At 43.3% G+C, this 18,239-nt stretch overlaps 1 protein-coding gene across 3 annotated transcripts in view; it reads left to right on the forward strand.

The window, feature by feature from the left end:
• The window catches only part of LOC109507618 (cGMP-inhibited 3',5'-cyclic phosphodiesterase A), a 71,864-nt gene that overhangs the window by 25,356 nt on the left and 28,269 nt on the right, over positions 1 to 18,239 (forward strand). The gene's annotated exons all lie outside the window — the stretch shown is intronic.

Below are 18,239 nucleotides of genomic sequence, written 5' to 3' on the forward strand. Positions count from 1 at the left end.
GGAGAAATGCAGGGAGCAAAACAAGGACCTCTACATTACCTTCATTGACCTCACTAAGGCCTTTGATACAGTTGACCGGGACATTCTTTGGCGCATACTGCAGAAATTCGGGGTCCCCCCTAAATTTCTTGGCATCCTCAAGCAGTTTCACAGTGGCATGCAGGCATCTGTACTAGTTGGTGGCCAAAAATCTCCTCCTTTCCCGGTGAAAGTTGGGGTGAAGCAGGGTTGCGTACTGGCCCCAGTCATATTCAATCTTTTCCTGACGGCAGCCACACTCCTCTTTCATAAGACCATCCAGGAAGATGGAGGTGTGAAAATACAGTTCAGACTCGACGGGAGCCTGTTTAACATCAGACGCCTACAGGCCAAGACGAAGACCCTGACTAGCAACATCCACGAGCTACAATACGCAGACGATTGTGCTCTCCTGGCCCATACCCCAGCTGCCATGCAGCATGCTCTGGACACTATGTCTTCTGTTTATAGCGCACTGGGGCTTGTGATCAACATCCACAAAACAGAAGTCATGACGCAAGAGAAATCTCCACCCCCCATCTTCAGCATCAGCGGCGCCCCCCTCAAGGTTGTCCAGCAGTTCAGCTATCTTGGTAGCATACTGACACCCTCCTGCCAAATTGATGATGACGTCCAGGCTCGGATCAATCAAGCCTCCTATGCTTTTGGCAGGCTGCGCTCTCGTGTTTTCGAAAGCAACCACTTAAGAACACCAACAAAAGTGGCAGTCTACAGGGCAGTGTGCGTGTCCACACTGCTCTATGGGTCAGAAGCCTGGGTTGCGTATCGACGTCATGTCAGACGACTCGATGCTTTCAACATCAGGTGCCTCCAGCGCATCCTCGGCATCACTTGGCAGGACCGTGTTCCTCATACTGAGATCCTCCAACGCACCAGCTCCATCAGTATCGAGGCAACCTTAGCCCAGAGGCAACTCCGCTGGGTCGGCCACGTCATTCGGATGCCTGGTGATCGTTTGCCTCGCCAGGTGCTCTATGGTCAGCTCTTGGCAGCCAGCAGAAAGTCTGGTGGTCCAAAGCTGCGGTACAAAGACCAGCTGAAACAGACTCTTAAGAAGTGCAACATCCAACCCAACAACCTGGAGTCAGCTGCAGCTAACCGGCCACTCTGGCGTTCCTTATGCCACAAAGGGGTCACATGCCTGGAGGAGAACCGCACCCAGCAAAGGGTGCTGCGGCGCCAGCAGAGACACCAACCTGTACACGCTGTTCCAGCTCCACCTCAGCCTCCCGATCCAGGCCTCACATGTCCTAACTGTGGCAGGATATGTGGTTCCAGAATCGGGCTTCATAGTCATCTACAGTGGCATCTGCGACAGCAAAGATGACCACTGACCAACACACCACAGCAGAAGGAAGCTACGTCATCTTCGACTACGATGGACTGCCAAGAGAGAGAGAGAGAGAGTGAGTGTGAAAAAAATAAATGCGCACGTGCGCACATCCACAAAAGCACGTTTGACAAATCTGTGTGTGTGTGAATGCACAAATGGTAATTGTGACTGTTGTTTTCTGACTAGTTGTGGTACGGTGAAGGCCTTAGAAAAATATGTTCATGTAGAAATATAATTTTTGGCACTTATTGTCCTTTAAGACGTGAGAGTGATTTGAAAACCATCCCAGTTTACCGTAGGTTAGAGTCGGCGTACACCAAGGTTTGATCACCAGCGAATCACACAGGGCACATGTGACAAATGACTATTCGCTCATTCATACATTGATGGTGTCAAATATCCACCGATAACCACTAGTACACCATACAAAACAAAACAAAAAAAAAAAACATGCATCCTCGGATCACAGCATGGCTTCTGGCTGGCGAGGCCTTCCTTTGCTCAACACGCACGCGCTCCGTTGTACATTAGTGTGCTGCTCCACGTGACTTGAGTTTTGACACTGGCAGCTGTATGGAGCTCTAATCTAATGAGGTGCATTTGAGGACTCGATTGCCAGAGGCAGGCTGTGCTCTGCCAACACAGGCACTCCCGAATGCCCCTCCACCCCAACCGCCCCCCCAAACACACACACACACATACACACAGTTTTGAGTCAAAGTGCCATCTCAGCAGTTGGATCCAACCTGGCAAAGGACAAAGTCGTTGTGGCCCCAACAATGCAAAGAGGACAATATGCAACCACTAAGGTTCACATATTTGGCGATGCACGCACCGTTGGCCGCTTCTTTCCTGCTTCTTATTCTTAACGTCGGTTGGTAATGGATGAAATGAACTGTTACATGGAAAATGCCTCGTTGGACCAAACCCGTCCAGTTTTTGTTTTTTTTTCCACTGTAACAATGTCCCGTGTGACAGCTCAAAGGGATGATTTGTGTTCCATTGTGGGCAGTGAGAGAAAGTTGACTGACACATATGAAGGTTGTTACAGAGTGACATTGTCACGTTGCGCGTGCGTAGTTTCGTGCCCCCTTTGCATGCACGCAGCACATACAGTATGCAAATGCACATACGGCTCTGCATTCCGTACTGTATGTCCCACACAACTCAGCGCCGTCAAGCTGTTTACGACTCCTTTTTATGGTAACCCTCTTGTAATTAATGACAGTACTTCCCATTACGTTGGATAACCATTCCGCCGGGCCCGTTTAGTTTTGCTTTTATTTATTTATTTATTTTTTAAAAACACAATTGTGAAAACAATCCTAGCTGATGAGCGTCATTTATCCAGAGTTGCAGCAGATGTTATTTGTTTCTGCTTGCTTTACGTAAAGTGCAATTAGAGCCATTCTAGATGATAAGTCGCTCCCGCTTCAGGCTGCAGACCTCCTTTTTTGGACGAGTGATTCTCGGCTGGACGCGAGCTCGCAAGCTTGTTTGATTAATTTCCACCTGCCATCATAACTAAGTGGCTAATTAAGCGAACAACAAATTGCGAATGGGGCAGAGCAGCGTTCGTTGAAATGCGCCCCTGTTGAAATGGTTGCACGATGAGTCTGTTGTTGTTTGCTGTCTTTGGGGCGCCACGCTGAGAGCGTGATGTCATAGGCTTCTGTTTCCACAGCTGTGTTCGCAATTGAAGCCATTTTGACGTCTTTTAATATGTTTTTGTTTGAGCAGTTCCAGCTTTAGATTCATGCCGTTTGGACATCAGAGACTTTTATTTCTTAGGCGCAAGATAATCTATGTCACACTTCACCGTTTATTATTATTAATATTTTTTTTTCAGTTCAGTGGTGACACACTTCATGCATTAAACTAAGATCTGGCAATTTTATGACTTTCTTTTTTTTCACCCAACTAAAATAACTCATCGTTGTATATAAAACCCACTTTTGGCCGATGTGGAATTTTCATGTTGTGAGCGCCAGCATCTCCTTACTAAGTACGCGCAGATTTCCACTTCTACTAGTTCCACAAATCACATTCACAACTGACTCATTCAGTTAAATTCATTGTAGGTTTTTTTTTTTTTTCATTCTTCGGTGCCCTGAAGATGGATTCTATTCCGATAAATAATGCTTTTAGTAATCATCAGTTGCAAAAACTAATTTGTTCATTCTGTGAACTCACCACAACATTAGATCCAGTTGCCTTTATTTAAAGCTCGTGATGCTCAGTTTGGAAGTATTGTATTCATTTCAGCATGTTTTGTTGTAGTTGCACAATGGATTAGTTTTGTCGCATGTTTTGGCAGCATTAGCGTGAACATGAGTGTGATGGGTTGTCAGTCTATACTTGCACATGCACTGTGATTGGGTGTTTGCGATCATTTTCTCTCAAGGAGAGGTCAGTTTTAAGCTAAAATGAATGAGTAAGTGGGGGGAAATCATCCATCATAGAAAATAAAAGCTAATTAAATGAAAATATTAGCATTGTAAACAACTTTTACTGTGATACATAATGTCTGTAACCTTCGTCAACAATTGATATCTTTTTACAATGTGCATACATGATTGCAAAAATAAAAAGAAAAGGTTGTTTTCATCTGATTATGATGCTTTTTTTTTTTTTTTAACATTTGCTGGCCTTCTTCTTGACATCAGCTGTGCTATTACATGTATTTATACAAGTTGCGTACGTTAATACCCTGAGTGCCTTGCAGTTGTGCTCTTCGGTTTCCTGAGCTTGCAGCTGGCCAATCCAAAGCAGCGTGTTTGTTTATTTGATTGGGAGAAGTTCAACACGGCAAACGCGGGCCCGGCGAATGCGTGATCTCCGCTCCCACCCCGCTGCCGCTTCCGACACGCTATCAGTGAGAACCGAAGCCTGACGAATGCGTGGAATGCGTGCGCTGACGTCACCACATGTACTGCATCGCCAGTCACATGGCTAGGTAAACATGCCTAGCGGGGTTTTTTTGTATCCATGCGTGTGTGCGGTAGCACTCGTGTCTGTGACCAAATTTATTTAGGCGTCCCATGTTGTGAAAAGAATAACAAGTGTTTTGTGTATTTGTGTAAGGATTCCTTCCATGTTTAAACATTACTCTGAAAAACTTCATGTTTGTCCAGCTTGCGGTCAGACTGAACGCATGCGTACGCGCGTTACTTTATGTATGAGCCGCTTGGACTACATGCATGCATGCACGCACACTCGTGTAACACACCTTGGCAGCCAGCACTTTGCGTTGCAAGTCGTGAATGCAAAATGTGTTTATTTCTACTGTGCCTTTCCCGACTGACCATCGTCACTCAAGGGACACAACATTAGGTACGCCAGCCATCTGCTCGCATTTAACCAAATTATCAACAACTGTCTGTCCGACAACACAGTAAACTAATATCACAATATTGTTATGTTGTACTATTTTTCACTTTCGCACCCCCCACTATACTATGTTAAAAAGATGTGCCCTTTGCATCAGTGCTTTTCCGGCGCATTTGCAACATGTAGTTAGCTGCCTAACTATGGCTGCACCCTGAAAATGCATCATCCCTTCTGAAAAGCCACTGGCGTGACCACTTTAGAGCGCCTTGTTGTCACAGAGAGAAAGTTGGAATAGCAAGGAAGGGGGGATTGGTTTTTTTTTTTGTTTGTTTTTTTGTTTTTTTTCTTTTAAGTCTTTACAGCTAGCGTGCGGGCTGGGGCTTCAGGCTGACATGGCCAGTTTAGAGTGCCTTGTTGGCATGGCATTGAAAAGCCCTGCAAGGCACCGGTAAAGTATCTTTCAGACACCGGAGGCTTTAAGTAGATTATTTTCATGGCTCAAACATTGAAGAAGTGGTGTTGTGACTGGTGGGCAGTTTGGGTGTATTCATTAGACCAGGGGTGCTCATTACGTCGATCGCGATCGACCAGTAGATCAAGGACTGGTCCCAAGTCGATCCGAGTGTAGAGGGGGGAAAAAAAAAAACATTTGTGTCTCTTTGAATGTTAGTAGTATATTTTTTGTGTTAATGAACACTGCACCCTAATCATTCCATCAGTCTCACTTTCACAAAAAGTATTTTTAAAAGAAAAGCAAATAAAGCAGGTAATCTTTAACCTACGGTGACGCGTGACTGCGTCACTGGAAGTTGTTTGCAGTTGTAGCTTGTGATCAGAGTTGTTGCGCTATATCTTTTATCATTATCATTATTCTCATTCAGAGTTTGTTTTGTACAATTCGCCGAGGGGAAGGGCAAAGAATGGGAATCCGGAGGGGCGAGAGAAGCATTTTAAAACGGTACGCGTGAGGTACGATCGTTAACAGGCTGCCTAAGTGCGTCGCATGCCTCAACGTCAGGCTATTGCTCATCATGGCATGTGTGTGTACGTGCGCGTGCGCGTGTGCGTGCGTATGCGCGTGTGTGCGGTAACGGGTTGATCGCAGGAGGTTGGTTGATGGAAAAGTCGATCTCCGGTCAAAAAAGTTTAGGCACCTCTGTATTAGACAGTGTCAAAAACAGAGACAATGGCTGGCTTTTTGGCAGATTTTAATTTAATTTATTTATTCATTTATTGTCAGTCAAATTTGCAGGGTTGCTAACAACTTATGTGTGGTGTGTCAAACTTGAAGCACAAGCCACATTAGTGGAAGAATGCATGCTGGCTCAATGCAGACCTTTTATAGAGCTAGCTAGCCAGCTAGCTAGCAAGCTACATAGATAGCTAGATAGATCGACTGTATTTTCTCTTCCAATGTAAAAGTATTGATAAAAGTATGTCTGGTCACAATTGGTCGTAATTATTGTTACACTGGTCAACAGTATACCTTTTAATCAGAATCATCCAGAAAAGTTTACTTGCATTTCTGATTAAAAAAATATTTTGTTGCCCAGTGTAAGGGGATAAAAAATGAGTAATTAATAGTTCAAATAAAGTCTTTCTATGGTAGAAAGTTAGTCTTGAATGGTTTCTTTATTGATCGTTCTTCCACCCTTCCACCAAGTGTTTGGAAATGTGTTGAGTAATATTTGCTTTTTCCCTGCTACTTAAACAAACACACAATGAAATCACACCTGCTTTGGCACTCACAGGTTCTAAAATTTGGGTTAAAAAAGCTGAATGGAGGCACCTTTCGATTCTGTGCGATGCCCTGCAGTTATACACCACTGCAAACGACCACTGCGATACCAGCTCCAATCACAACCTTTCTCACAGTATCATTCCAAAACAACTATTTTATTTATATTACATCGATGCAGATCCCAATGAGGAAGCCTTGTGTTGAATACTCCAAATGTCTCCCATCAATGGCTACACATGTAAAGAGCTTTTAAACATGTATTTGTACACAAATACACACAAAATAATAAATATCTCTGTAGTCAACACAACTCTGGGGGGTCCATGATCCTTCTACTAAAAATCATGACGGAAATGCAGCAGAGTTCATGTTTGAAAGTGGAACATGCAGCTTAGATGCTATTTATTCCTCGCACAGTCCTAGTGAGGCAACGTCATTTATTTCCCCAGAGGACCACAAGCTTCTCATGCGTTTGGCTTTTTCTCCCCGATAGGCTGGCGAGCCCAGCTTTAAGCTCCATTGTCACGCCGACATGTCCTTTGAGAAAGCCCAGCGCAGTCGGTCAGGGAAATCTTGTCTTTGTACCTTCACGCTTCCTGCAGATTCCCGCATTCCTGCTACGTGGGGAAATGGGGGGTGCCCTCTGGGAACGTCACGGGCAACTCTCTCGCTTGACGAACTAATGGTGGAAACCTACCCGCGGGCCTTATGTTAGCCTCTTTTTAACGCTCGCTCAAATGGAACTTTTTCCGCCTTCAAAAAAAAAAACAAAAAGAGGAAGCAGAGATTTATGTCCCTATACATGTACTCAGGTTTATGAGAGGCTGGGGATTAGTTGGTACGCATACTTGGCTCCTCTGAACCTTATCAGTGATTTATAAAGGGTGTCATTTAAAAGAGCATACTTTAGTGGGCCATCACTGGGTCGTGTGTTTGCTGGCGTCCTGTGGGAAACTTGACGGAATTGTAAATGTTCTTCAAGCATCGAGTGTGTGTTGGTTTGTGTGGTCCTCTCTCTGATGAGCGTGAGCGTGGGCAGAGCACAAGACCGTGCTGAGTCAAAACGTGTGAATGAAAGACGAAATAATGTATGTGTGCACCGTGGGCTGCATCGCACGCTCACGGCGTTTGCGCCGCAATTGAAAATTGTCATTCGCTCGTGCTCCAAAGCTCTTGTTTCAAGGTCAAATTGTCGTTTTGTTCGACTGGCCATTAAGTTGCTCTTGACGTATACGCGCTCGTCCAAGATAAATATTGTCACCCATCCCAGTGAGACTTATGGCTTCATAAAAACATTTTACAGTGGAATTGCACCCAACGCTTTGCACCGCTTGCACAAATTATTGGCTTTAATACCCTCTGTAGTCATCAAAAGAGAAAGAAAAAAAATGGGTCGGCCTAACACTGACTTCAGACTTATCTGATGTTTCACACATGTAAAGCACATGCAGGGGTTCTTTGAAGAAGTCTCATATATTGATGTATGCACTACCCAAGCTCGGCTAGAGCTAAATTACTCATGCACCCTTTATCTGATCAATTTTAGTGATCTAAGACAATGTAATGAGATGCCTCTTGTTGGTTATTTATGAAGTTATGATGAATGAAAACAACTCAGTGCAAAGAATTGGCCTGTACATGTGAAGAACCAACATTTTCCTTTCATGCTTAGTTCCCTATGAATTGTCCTTGTTAGCACTGCCAAGTGTGATGCATTCTGGTGGACAGTTTATGTTCTGATCACTGGCTTTTTTTTGGAGTTCCAGTCCACTTGCATTAGGGACAAGTAGGGAAGTGATCCGGCAGATAAAATGCATGTGAGTGAAAGTAGGCTTATTTTGCTGACTTTGATGCGCATGCACGACATTTACGGGAGCCGAGTGGAGTCCAACAGGCCCGGTTGGATTTGTTACGCGCTCCCTCTGCCATTGCTGTCTTTCTCATTCCTTGTTCCAGAAATTACTTTCTTCAGGTTTCTGATTGGCTGAAATCCACTCAGTTGGAGTACCATCTGCTCCACTAGCATATGCTGAACACCCTGTGAACATTTGCTTTCTATGATTTTGTACGCAGTTTCTAGATCCTTGTGGTTGGCTCGTCTGCTTCACAGTTCTGAGGTTTGGGGTTCCGGTCTTGTCTCGAATGAGTTCCTTTACGGACTTTGCGGGTTCACCAGGTTCTCCAGCTTCCTCCCACATTCCAAACGTGCATTTTAGGTTCATTGAATAATTGCCATTTTACATCCGTTCATATTTGAGTGTGTATGGTTGTTATATGCTCATCTTTAATGTGGATGATTTGTCTTTAGCAAGACATATTGCCAACATTCACGTAAGTGTCAAAACATGTTTTGTGTGCCCCTCCCGGGACTCTTGCGTGACCTGGTCTACAAGTAGCCACAAACACTCTGTCCACAGTGTTGAATCGATTGCGATTTAAAACACACAAAGCAAACTGGCACCTTGCAGACGGAACAGAGCGGAGGCTTGTAAAACAAACAAACAAGTGAATGCTGTGTTCCCTCCTTCGCCTCGCAAGGCCCCAGCAGTAATCCTGACTGGACCATTATACTCTATTGTCTTTGGCATGCCTCTTTGAGGTGGGCTGCCAGGTCTTAGCCCGCCAGATCCCCTAAATGCACAGAGCCGAGAACCTCGTTCCTTGATCCAACCTGAGCTCGAGAGCAAGACGAGTGAGCGTGCGCGCCAAGAATATCGCGGAGAAATAATCGTCCCATCTTTTGAGATGTTAAAAGCATCCGGGGCCTTTTTCAAATCAGAATACAATTCCAAGCATGTATTTTAGGTTCCGCGTTGGTCATGCCGTGTCACTGTTAGCCTTCAGTGACTCATAGAATAAGGATTGCCCGACATTAAGGCTAGTCAACCCCAAGCAGAAAGCGTGAAGGAGATATTAGGTGGTCCACATAAAGTTTAAAACACATCATGAATAATATTAGTGCATGTGAGCATTTTAATGGCCATTAAGTTTACGGTGAGAGTGCAGCAGATGCCAGCAGAGAGGTTTCGGCGCGTTAAACTTTGCATAGACACAAGTGAGTTCCTCATTTCCTGCGCGCGGCCCCTTCTGCTTTGGCAGCCCACCTTAATAGTTCCCTCCAGTGATGACGCAAATGACCCATGATGACTGGCCCCCCTCGCTAAAACCCGTAGTAAAACATTAGCCAGCTTGGATTGCGACGACTCTCAACTCCACATACGCTGCCGTCAGCGGGTGGACCAGAGGAGATTTACAAAGTCTCCTCACCAGCGAGCGACTACTGTGACCGGGTGTATGTGGCACAGAATCTCCTGGACCTGCTGGTGCGAGATAGTTGAACAATATCATCGTAATGTACAGTGTTTTAAGTTCTAATGTTTTTTTTTTCCTTTAGCCCATAAAAAATAAACAATTTTACAAATAAAAACCAATTTCGACACAATATTAATATGGCACAACTAAATTAGATTTGATGCATTCATGGCAGAATGTTTTATATGACAGTAAAAACTCAATTTATTTATTTTACATTTTCAGGCTCATTGACGATTAAATTGGCCGTGAGCAAGAATGGTTGTTTTTTTTTTTTTTTTATGTGTGCTGTAACTGGCTGGTGACTTACCAAAAGTCAGCTCGGGCACTAATGAGGACCGGTATTACATTACAGTGTTTTGTAAATACGTTAAAATGTTAATATAGAATGCCGTATAATACTCGTGACAAATTACAGTGAAACCGTCACGGAACTTCCCCTGTAAGATTTTCCAAAACACTGCACACCTGTCATTATGTATTTTCATTGGTCCCAACACCAATGAGAAATAGGCTCTTGTATTGTTGCATGGATGACTTATTACTAAACTGCTGTAATATCCAAAGAGCTCATCTTCTCGTCAGAGACTTTGCAGCATGTGACCTAGTTTTTGGTAGCGGAGCGGGGTTGTCAGAGGCGAGCGCTGCAGACGTCAGCTTATCTCTGACACGGCGCGCAGATAGAAGAACAAAGGAGGAATATGAAGGGGAAGATTTTGTCTCCTCAAGGTTGGCAGGGTTGAATACAAGTTCAGCGAGGTGTGTGCTCTTATGTAAATAGATGTTTGTTTGAACTTTGAGAGACTTCCAGCTTGTACACTCGGTGAGAAAGAACGCCGGGAGTTTTAATTGGACAGTGCAGAGGTGCACACGCAATCCTTGGTTAAAGCTACTAAATCCTGCACGCTGATCTTATTTAACCCAACTATATACTCAGCTCACCTTTTTCAATCTCCCTTCTCTCTAATTGTCCTCACGGAATACTCAAGTGGAGTCTCAGTCAATTCAGGCCACACATTGACACACATCAATGTGTGAAGGCTGTAATGTAGAACGAAGTAGGACGCAGCCAGATGAACAGCATCGGCTAATGAAGCGCTGACCGTGAATGAATGATTAAGAAACACGTGCACGCGCATACTGTATCTGGCGCTGAGCTATATTTGGAACGAGGCTGTTTCCGGCTCATTTTCAAGACACATTTATAAAATGACTCCGCGGCGAGTTGATGACAGTCTTATTGGCTCAATCCGAGGCCTCTCGGAACGGGCTGTGCGAATGCGGGGCCTGACGACAGGGGGGCCGCGGCTCGAAAGCAAAACACTTGAAAACCAGGAGATTGTGGTTCTTAACCTGGTTATTGGCGAGAGCGAGGCAAACAACCAATATTTTCATCGAGTTTGTTTGTGCTGTGCACCTCAGAGTGGAGGCTTGCTGTGGGCTGTGGCTCGGGGCCATGGTGGTGGACAGGCTATGGCTGACACCTACTCTGCTGCTCTCTTAACACTCTGACAGAGAGGAGATCTGGAAGTTTATCTAGCTGCTACTATTTTCAATCCGTCAAACATTTTTTGAAAGTGACGATCCTTCCTTGTGACCCATCCGTCTATAAATATATTATTCAGGGCAAGCAACACCCCAAAAAAAAAAAAAACGCTGGGAAGTACGCAATTTTGTAAATTGGCAGCTCAAAAGGCATTTTCATTATAAGACTGTCATACATGGTTTTCAGCAAGTGTCGGTCATCATCGTAAGCATTTATTTTTCAATGAAGCATTCATTGCAATCCTGCAAATGACATGAATGGGAGCGAATGCAAGAAAGAAAAGAAAAACTTTTCTTTGACTTGTCAGCGCAGTGTAGAGGTTTTGGCCGTCTACCTCTCCAAGCACCTGTTTGCTTTCTTACCACATGTTTAAGGTTAAGTGTGTTTCGTATTTGCACGGGTGTGTTTGCAGTTGAGTTGATAGGGAGGGGCTCTTTGAGTCTCATGCAGATTTCAAAATGTGGATGGATGTGAGTTTAATGTTTTGGAAGGAGATATTGTAGATATTGTAAGGAGCAATCCTCTACTTTGGGTAAAAAATAGGGATGGGTGAATACCAAGAGTAGGCATGGGTATATCTGGGTATCGAAGCTCGCAAAGGCTGCCGATACCAGTCTCTGGTGCTCTCTTGTGGCCGTTTTACGATCAAGAAGGGCATCCTTGGCTGACAGAACGTTTTTCCACATATACTGAATCCATGCCAAAATGCCCATTTAGATGCAATTTCTAGATGAGTGTTTTACTTTTTTTGTATATGAATGCTTAAAGTGCATTATTAATGTGTTGCTACCGACATTTATGCGTTTATTTGCCCACTCAATTTCTGCATGGCTGAGAGTTTTTTTCTCTTGAATTCCATCCATGTCCAGCCTCTCATGTGGCTGTTAAGACACGATTTCTACAAGTATCTGCATGTCTATATTAACACTTAACAGTTGATTTTTAGTGACTTGCTACCAAAATGTATACATTTGCTCACTCAATTTCCGCATGACTCGTTGAGCGTTTTTCGCTGTAAAATGGATCATTGCCCATACTCTCTATGTCCATGAAGCTGCAATTTTTAAGAATATATTTACCGTATTTTCCGCACTATATGGCAATTCTGAATACAGTATAAGGCGTACTTTCAATGAATGACCTATTTTAAAACGGTTCTCATATATAGGGTGCACTGCTTTATAAGGCGCATAGAAGCTACAATAGTGGCTGCGGTTGCGGTATGCTTCCACTAGATGGAGCAACGCTAAAGGAAATACAATACAATACAATACAATACAGCTTTATTCATATAGAGCCCTGGCTGCGGTTCCGGGACTATGCTTCTACTAGATGAAGCTACGCTAAAGGCAATACAATACAGCTTTATTTATATAGAGCCCTGGCTGTGGTTCCGCTATACAGCCACTAGATGTCTTGGTTGTCTCCTTCAGTCCGTAGTTAACAATACGTTTGATATTATCTTCATTTCACAATGGCTGCGCAGAGCTGACCAAGTTGTTGTCTGTTCGAGTGTGTGTTGACAAATGCACATGTCAATTAGCGTCGAGCAGAACCCCTTTACATTACAATTGGTTCCTGCTAATAATCACCACTGGATAGCACAGGAATGCTAATAGGGAGAGAATTCACTGGGAATGTAACGAGACTGTAACATCATATATAAGGCGCATCGGATTATAGGGCGCACTGTCGGTTTTTGAGAAAATTGAACGCTTATAGTGCGCCTTATAGTGCGGAAAATAGGGTATATTTGTCAGGATTTTATGTATCAAAAGTACTACTGGTATCGTTATTGGTACTCACAAGTTGAATACTCGTACTAGTATCGGTCTGAAACAAAGTTTGCACCGAAAAGTGAAAATAACAATAGAATGGAACCCAAATTTAACTTTGGCATTATCTTACACCGTTGACCCAAATTCCATCCAAAATATCGCACCAGTGTGTAGATGTGAAGCATTCTTGTTTCATCTGTCTCCCATCTCACATCGTATGCAACATCTTTCTTTTGCTGTCTTTGTATGTTTACGGACAACGGCACACATTTACCTCATGGTGTGCGCAAAGTGGATAGCAAACAAGCAGAGAAGGATAAACAGCATCACGTATCAAACTCCTGTGGGAATAATTCATTAAGCATCTGCAGAGTCTTCCAAGTGAGGAGAACGAGGGGCTGGATGATGCACAAGAGCATTATCGTTGGCTCTTAATATCCAGAAAGATTGTTCCCAACCTTGACAAGTACTTAGTGTATTCATTTAGACAAAAGTCTGCTGAGTGCTTGCGTTCTTAATGTGTCAATATGGAGATGCGTGCATTTTCTCAAGTTAACCACCGTAATTGTCGAAGACATTCCGGAGCGAAAATTACCACTTCCCACTGTGAAAAAGTTTGGTCCCAGCTAAAGACGTCACCCAGATTAAAACACCCAAGAATGACGAAGAACAAAAACATTGGCGTATTCTCCAGAGCCGTGGTCCAAATCCGATTTAATCTGTGGAAGGAGCTGAGGCATGCGATCTGGAGAAGACATCCCTCAAACCTGAGACAATTGGAGCAGTTTGCTCAGAAGGAGCGTGCCAAAATGACCTCGAATGATTGATTCCAAAGGCTGCGCTGCAAAATGTGTTTCTATTCAAATCAGTTTTGGAGTCCGACTCAAAAAGAGTGTCTGCTTTTCATGACTTTATTTGCAGAGAATCGTCATTTTCAGATGAAGTTTTTTCGGTGACCTTTGTGGGGTTTTTTTATTTCTTAACCACGGACTAGAAAGAATTTAGCCTGCAGAGGCTAATAGTCATCTGCCATTTGGGTAGCTACAAACCATAAAACGTGAAGAATGTACAGTCGACTTACGAGCGTCTCTTCATTCGAAATTTTCAAGTTACGAAACGCCTCAACAGGAAAATATTGCCTCTTGCTATGAAAGAAATTTCAAGATACGAAAGGTAAAAAAATACAGTATGGGCTGCTACTCGCAGCTCCGAGTTTCCTGAACGCAACATACTTATAGCTGCTCTGCCATTGGCTCCTCCCGAGCATAATCCTGGCATCCCATTGGCTAAGAGGGGCCTCTACCATACGTGTCTATGTGTGTAGACAGATAGATACGTGTCGATGCAGCATCCTCGTCATTCACCCCTCACCATGAGGCGTTCCGATAGTTTTACGTAAACGTGAATCACCCAGAAAAAGTGTTCACCAGTCGGGCGATCGCTCACTATGCTGATGTTTGCCTTGGACATTTTCGAAGGATTGTTAAAAGCCCACAAAAGCAAATGTCCTTGGATCAGATCTTTACGAAACGCCAGACAAAAACCACTTCTGAGAGAGAACATGAACTAAAGGGGGCAAAAAACGATTAGGACACAGTTTAACGTTAAATGACCATCATTTTTATTGTTTATTCTTTGTTTTGTACATTATGCACAACTCTCATTTACTGTGCATGTAACATGTATTTGTTAATTATTTTGATGCATTTTTTTATGCTTTATGAAACATTTATGTCTGAATTTTGGTGGGCTTGGAACGAATTAGGGCATTTAGATGGAAAACGCGTCTCTACTTACATTTTCTTGTTAAGAAATTTCTTCCAGAACCAATTAATTTCGTAAGTAGAGATACCATTGTAATAAATCCTGTATCTGCCTCTTAGCACAATGCCGTTGCATTAACATCTTATCAAACAAACGAAATTGACTGCAGACATCCCTTCCTTGTGTCACGTCCGTACATTAAATTACCGGTAATATTCATGTGCACATCATGATTGAAGGGCGTTCTTGCATTCTCAATCATTTTTTCTTGTTGCAGTCTCTTAGAAATCCGTGCATGACGGAGAGCCGCGGATGGGCCACGCTTAATGATGAGCGAGAGGGAAGCTCGGTGAAGATATAAGGTGAAATAAGAGGACATAAGATACCATTGTTGGTGAACTGGAGTTTCAAGACGATAGCACGTCCATTTGAAAGTTTTACTTCTTTGGCTGAGTTTTATTGCCCGGAGGTTGTTCATGAAATTAAATAAAAAAAGAGAGCGATTGATCAGACAGTTGGTTCTTATGCGGCGTTACCTTTTTAGACAAACTATTGGCTGTTGGACGTTTTGGGTGTTATCTCAATCTTACTGAAATCTTTCTGAAGTCACAATAGTTGGGATCACATGTGGTTGGTTGTCGTTCATTTTTCAGATAATTAGTTAACTAGTTTCCTCGCTTTAATGTCATGCATTAAAATTTGATGCACATCTGGATGAAGGTGCGGCAAAAGTAAAAAAATGTCACTTTTCAATATTACCGTCTGCTTGCATTGGGATAAAGTGGGTCAGTGTTGTGGCAATAGTCTTTCAATAAATACTGAGGGGGGGGGGGGATATCTTCTGAGTATTTTTGATTTTTTTTACTCATTTATTTTTGCATTGATTGGTGGAATTTCATAGTGCTGGTATGCAGAAAGTGTAGCGTGCCTCCAGTCCATCCATTCTTGGTCTTCAGAATAGCTCATGATGGGCTGTTTTTCACCGTTGCTTGGACTCGGAACGTACAACCTTGCATAATAATGCGCCACGTGCTTCTTCATCAAAAGACAAAAGACGTGATATGATTGACTGCCGCCGATTGAATCGCGGCTTTTCCGTCACATGGTCTCTGAGTAGGAACTGAACCAATGCTGACTGCACTCAAGTCTGAACCATCGGTGACTTGCACAAGAGCAACAGCAAAACATCCCCCTGGAGAGGAAGTCGTCAAGAAGAAAGACAATAAAAAGACATACTGTAGCTAGTGAAGTCAAATGAATAAATCTTGAAACTTGGTGTTGCTGTTGAGTCGGGATGTCAGCTCACATTTCAGGCCATGATGTTCCAGCAAACCAGGATTTACTGTATTGTTTGCATGTTTAGAAGGAACTCATCCATATGTATTAGTTGTTCAGACCCAAACCATGTAGCCTCAGTGGGCCTGGAAAATCTCTCGAGGCAACGTTTTGGCCCGCTAAGAGCACATGGAGCCTTGCGTGTCATGAGGCTGCGTTGTGTTTCAGCGCACACACATGAAAGCCGGCCTGACACAAGACTCTTTATGTGTGCACTTGGAGACGCTCATAAGGCACACCACTCAGGTTTGCAATTGACTGAGCCCTCTGCTAGCGCCCGCGCTGTTGTCAAAGCTTTAGTGAAGCGGTTAATTGGCCGCCATTTACAGTGAATCGAATAAATGAGCCTTTAACCGTGTGGATTAAGTGCTGCCTTCGACTTCCAGTTTACGTCCTCGGGCATGGCACCTGTAAAGACGTACGGCCCTCACTAACTTGTTGGTGATCCAAGAGACACGCAGTATCAAGAGAAAGGAGGTTGAAAGAACAAACCTTCCAATCTTTGCATTCAATTAAAAAAAAATGTCCATGTAAATGTCAAACTGTGACTAAGACAATGGGTACCGGTCTACTCTGTTGTGGACAAACTGGGATTTTAGGAGTTATAGAATTCATTAAGTTATTTATTATACAGTGGTGCCTCTACTTACGAAATTAATTGGTTGTGGAACAAATTTCTTGTCGAAAATGTTGTACGTAGAGGCGCATTTTCCATGTAAATGCCCTAATCCGTTCCAAGTCCCCCAAAATTCAGACATAAATGTTTTCTAAAGCATAAAAATGCATGAAAATGTGTAACAAATACATGTTACAATTAGATTATTGCGCGATAAATGATAGTTGTGCATAATGTAAAAAAACAGAATAGAGTACAGAATAAAAATGATGGTCATTTAACTTAACTGCGTCCTTATTGTTTTTTGCCCTCTTTAGTTCATGTTCTCTCTCAGAAGTGGATTTTGCCTGGCGTTTTCTTATGAACTGATCCAAGGATGTTTGCTTTGGTCAGCTTTTAGTAACCCCTTGAAAATGTCCAAGGCAAACATCAGCATAGTGAGCGATCGGCCGACTGGTGAACACTTTTTCTGGGTGATTCACATTTACGTAAAACTACTGGAACACCTCATGGCCCGAGGGGCGAATGACGAGGACGCTGATTAGACAGATGTATTTATCTATATCCACACATAGACACATACGGTAGCGGTCCCTCTTAGCCAATGGGATGCCAGGAAAATGCTCGGTAATAGCCTATGGCAGAGCAGCTTTCAGTATGTTATGTTCAGAAAACTCGTAGCTTACCGATACTGTATTTTTACCTTTTGTATCTTGAAATTTCTTTCATAACAAGAGGCAATATTAACTTTAAAATTTGGTATGAAGAGGCGTTCCTAAGTCGATGTCCCACTGTATCTTAAAGACGAAATTGAAATTATTTTACAGGTAAGGCATTTTAACCCTTTCATGCACCCTGTAACTTGCTCACAGGATAAGCTGTCCACTCTAGTAACCACTGTCCCTGAAAGGGTGAATTTAAATGTATGTATTTACGCTTAGTACTACTTCTCACCATGCCGGGTATTTTGTTGTGTTATTTGTGTGTCCTTAGGCAAAAAGTGATTCATGATTGCCAAAAACATCTTGTCGCTTTTTTAACCAAGCCTATATCCAAGCAAATAAGAGTAACAATCCCGTGCGTGTCTTCGAGTTTGGAGTCAAACAGCATTACAGTACCACACAAATCACACTGGTCTCGGTACAAGCTGCTTGCAGGCCGATCCTCACTTTTAGCCCACAGCATGACACAACTCAATAAGCCCCAGTGACACATTCAATTACACCTGAATTATCCGTTTGGCGCCAATACTGAGACGCTTGCCTTTGGTGAGTGTGGCGCTGCGATTTGTCACGTTGACATGTCGGGTTTGTCGAGGCTTCTTTGGACCAGGGAGCCGACATACTTCCAACAAGTTTTTCATCACGACTTGCCTGTCCAGAATTTCTGTAGCATGCGTCAGTGCTCTAATGCATGCAGTGACTCTGGAGAAAGTGGGGGGTGGG

The sequence above is a fragment of the Hippocampus comes genome, unplaced genomic scaffold (genome assembly GCF_001891065.2).
Source record: "Hippocampus comes isolate QL1 unplaced genomic scaffold, H_comes_QL1_v1.1 scaffold186, whole genome shotgun sequence".
Lineage (NCBI taxonomy): Eukaryota > Metazoa > Chordata > Actinopteri > Syngnathiformes > Syngnathidae > Hippocampus > Hippocampus comes.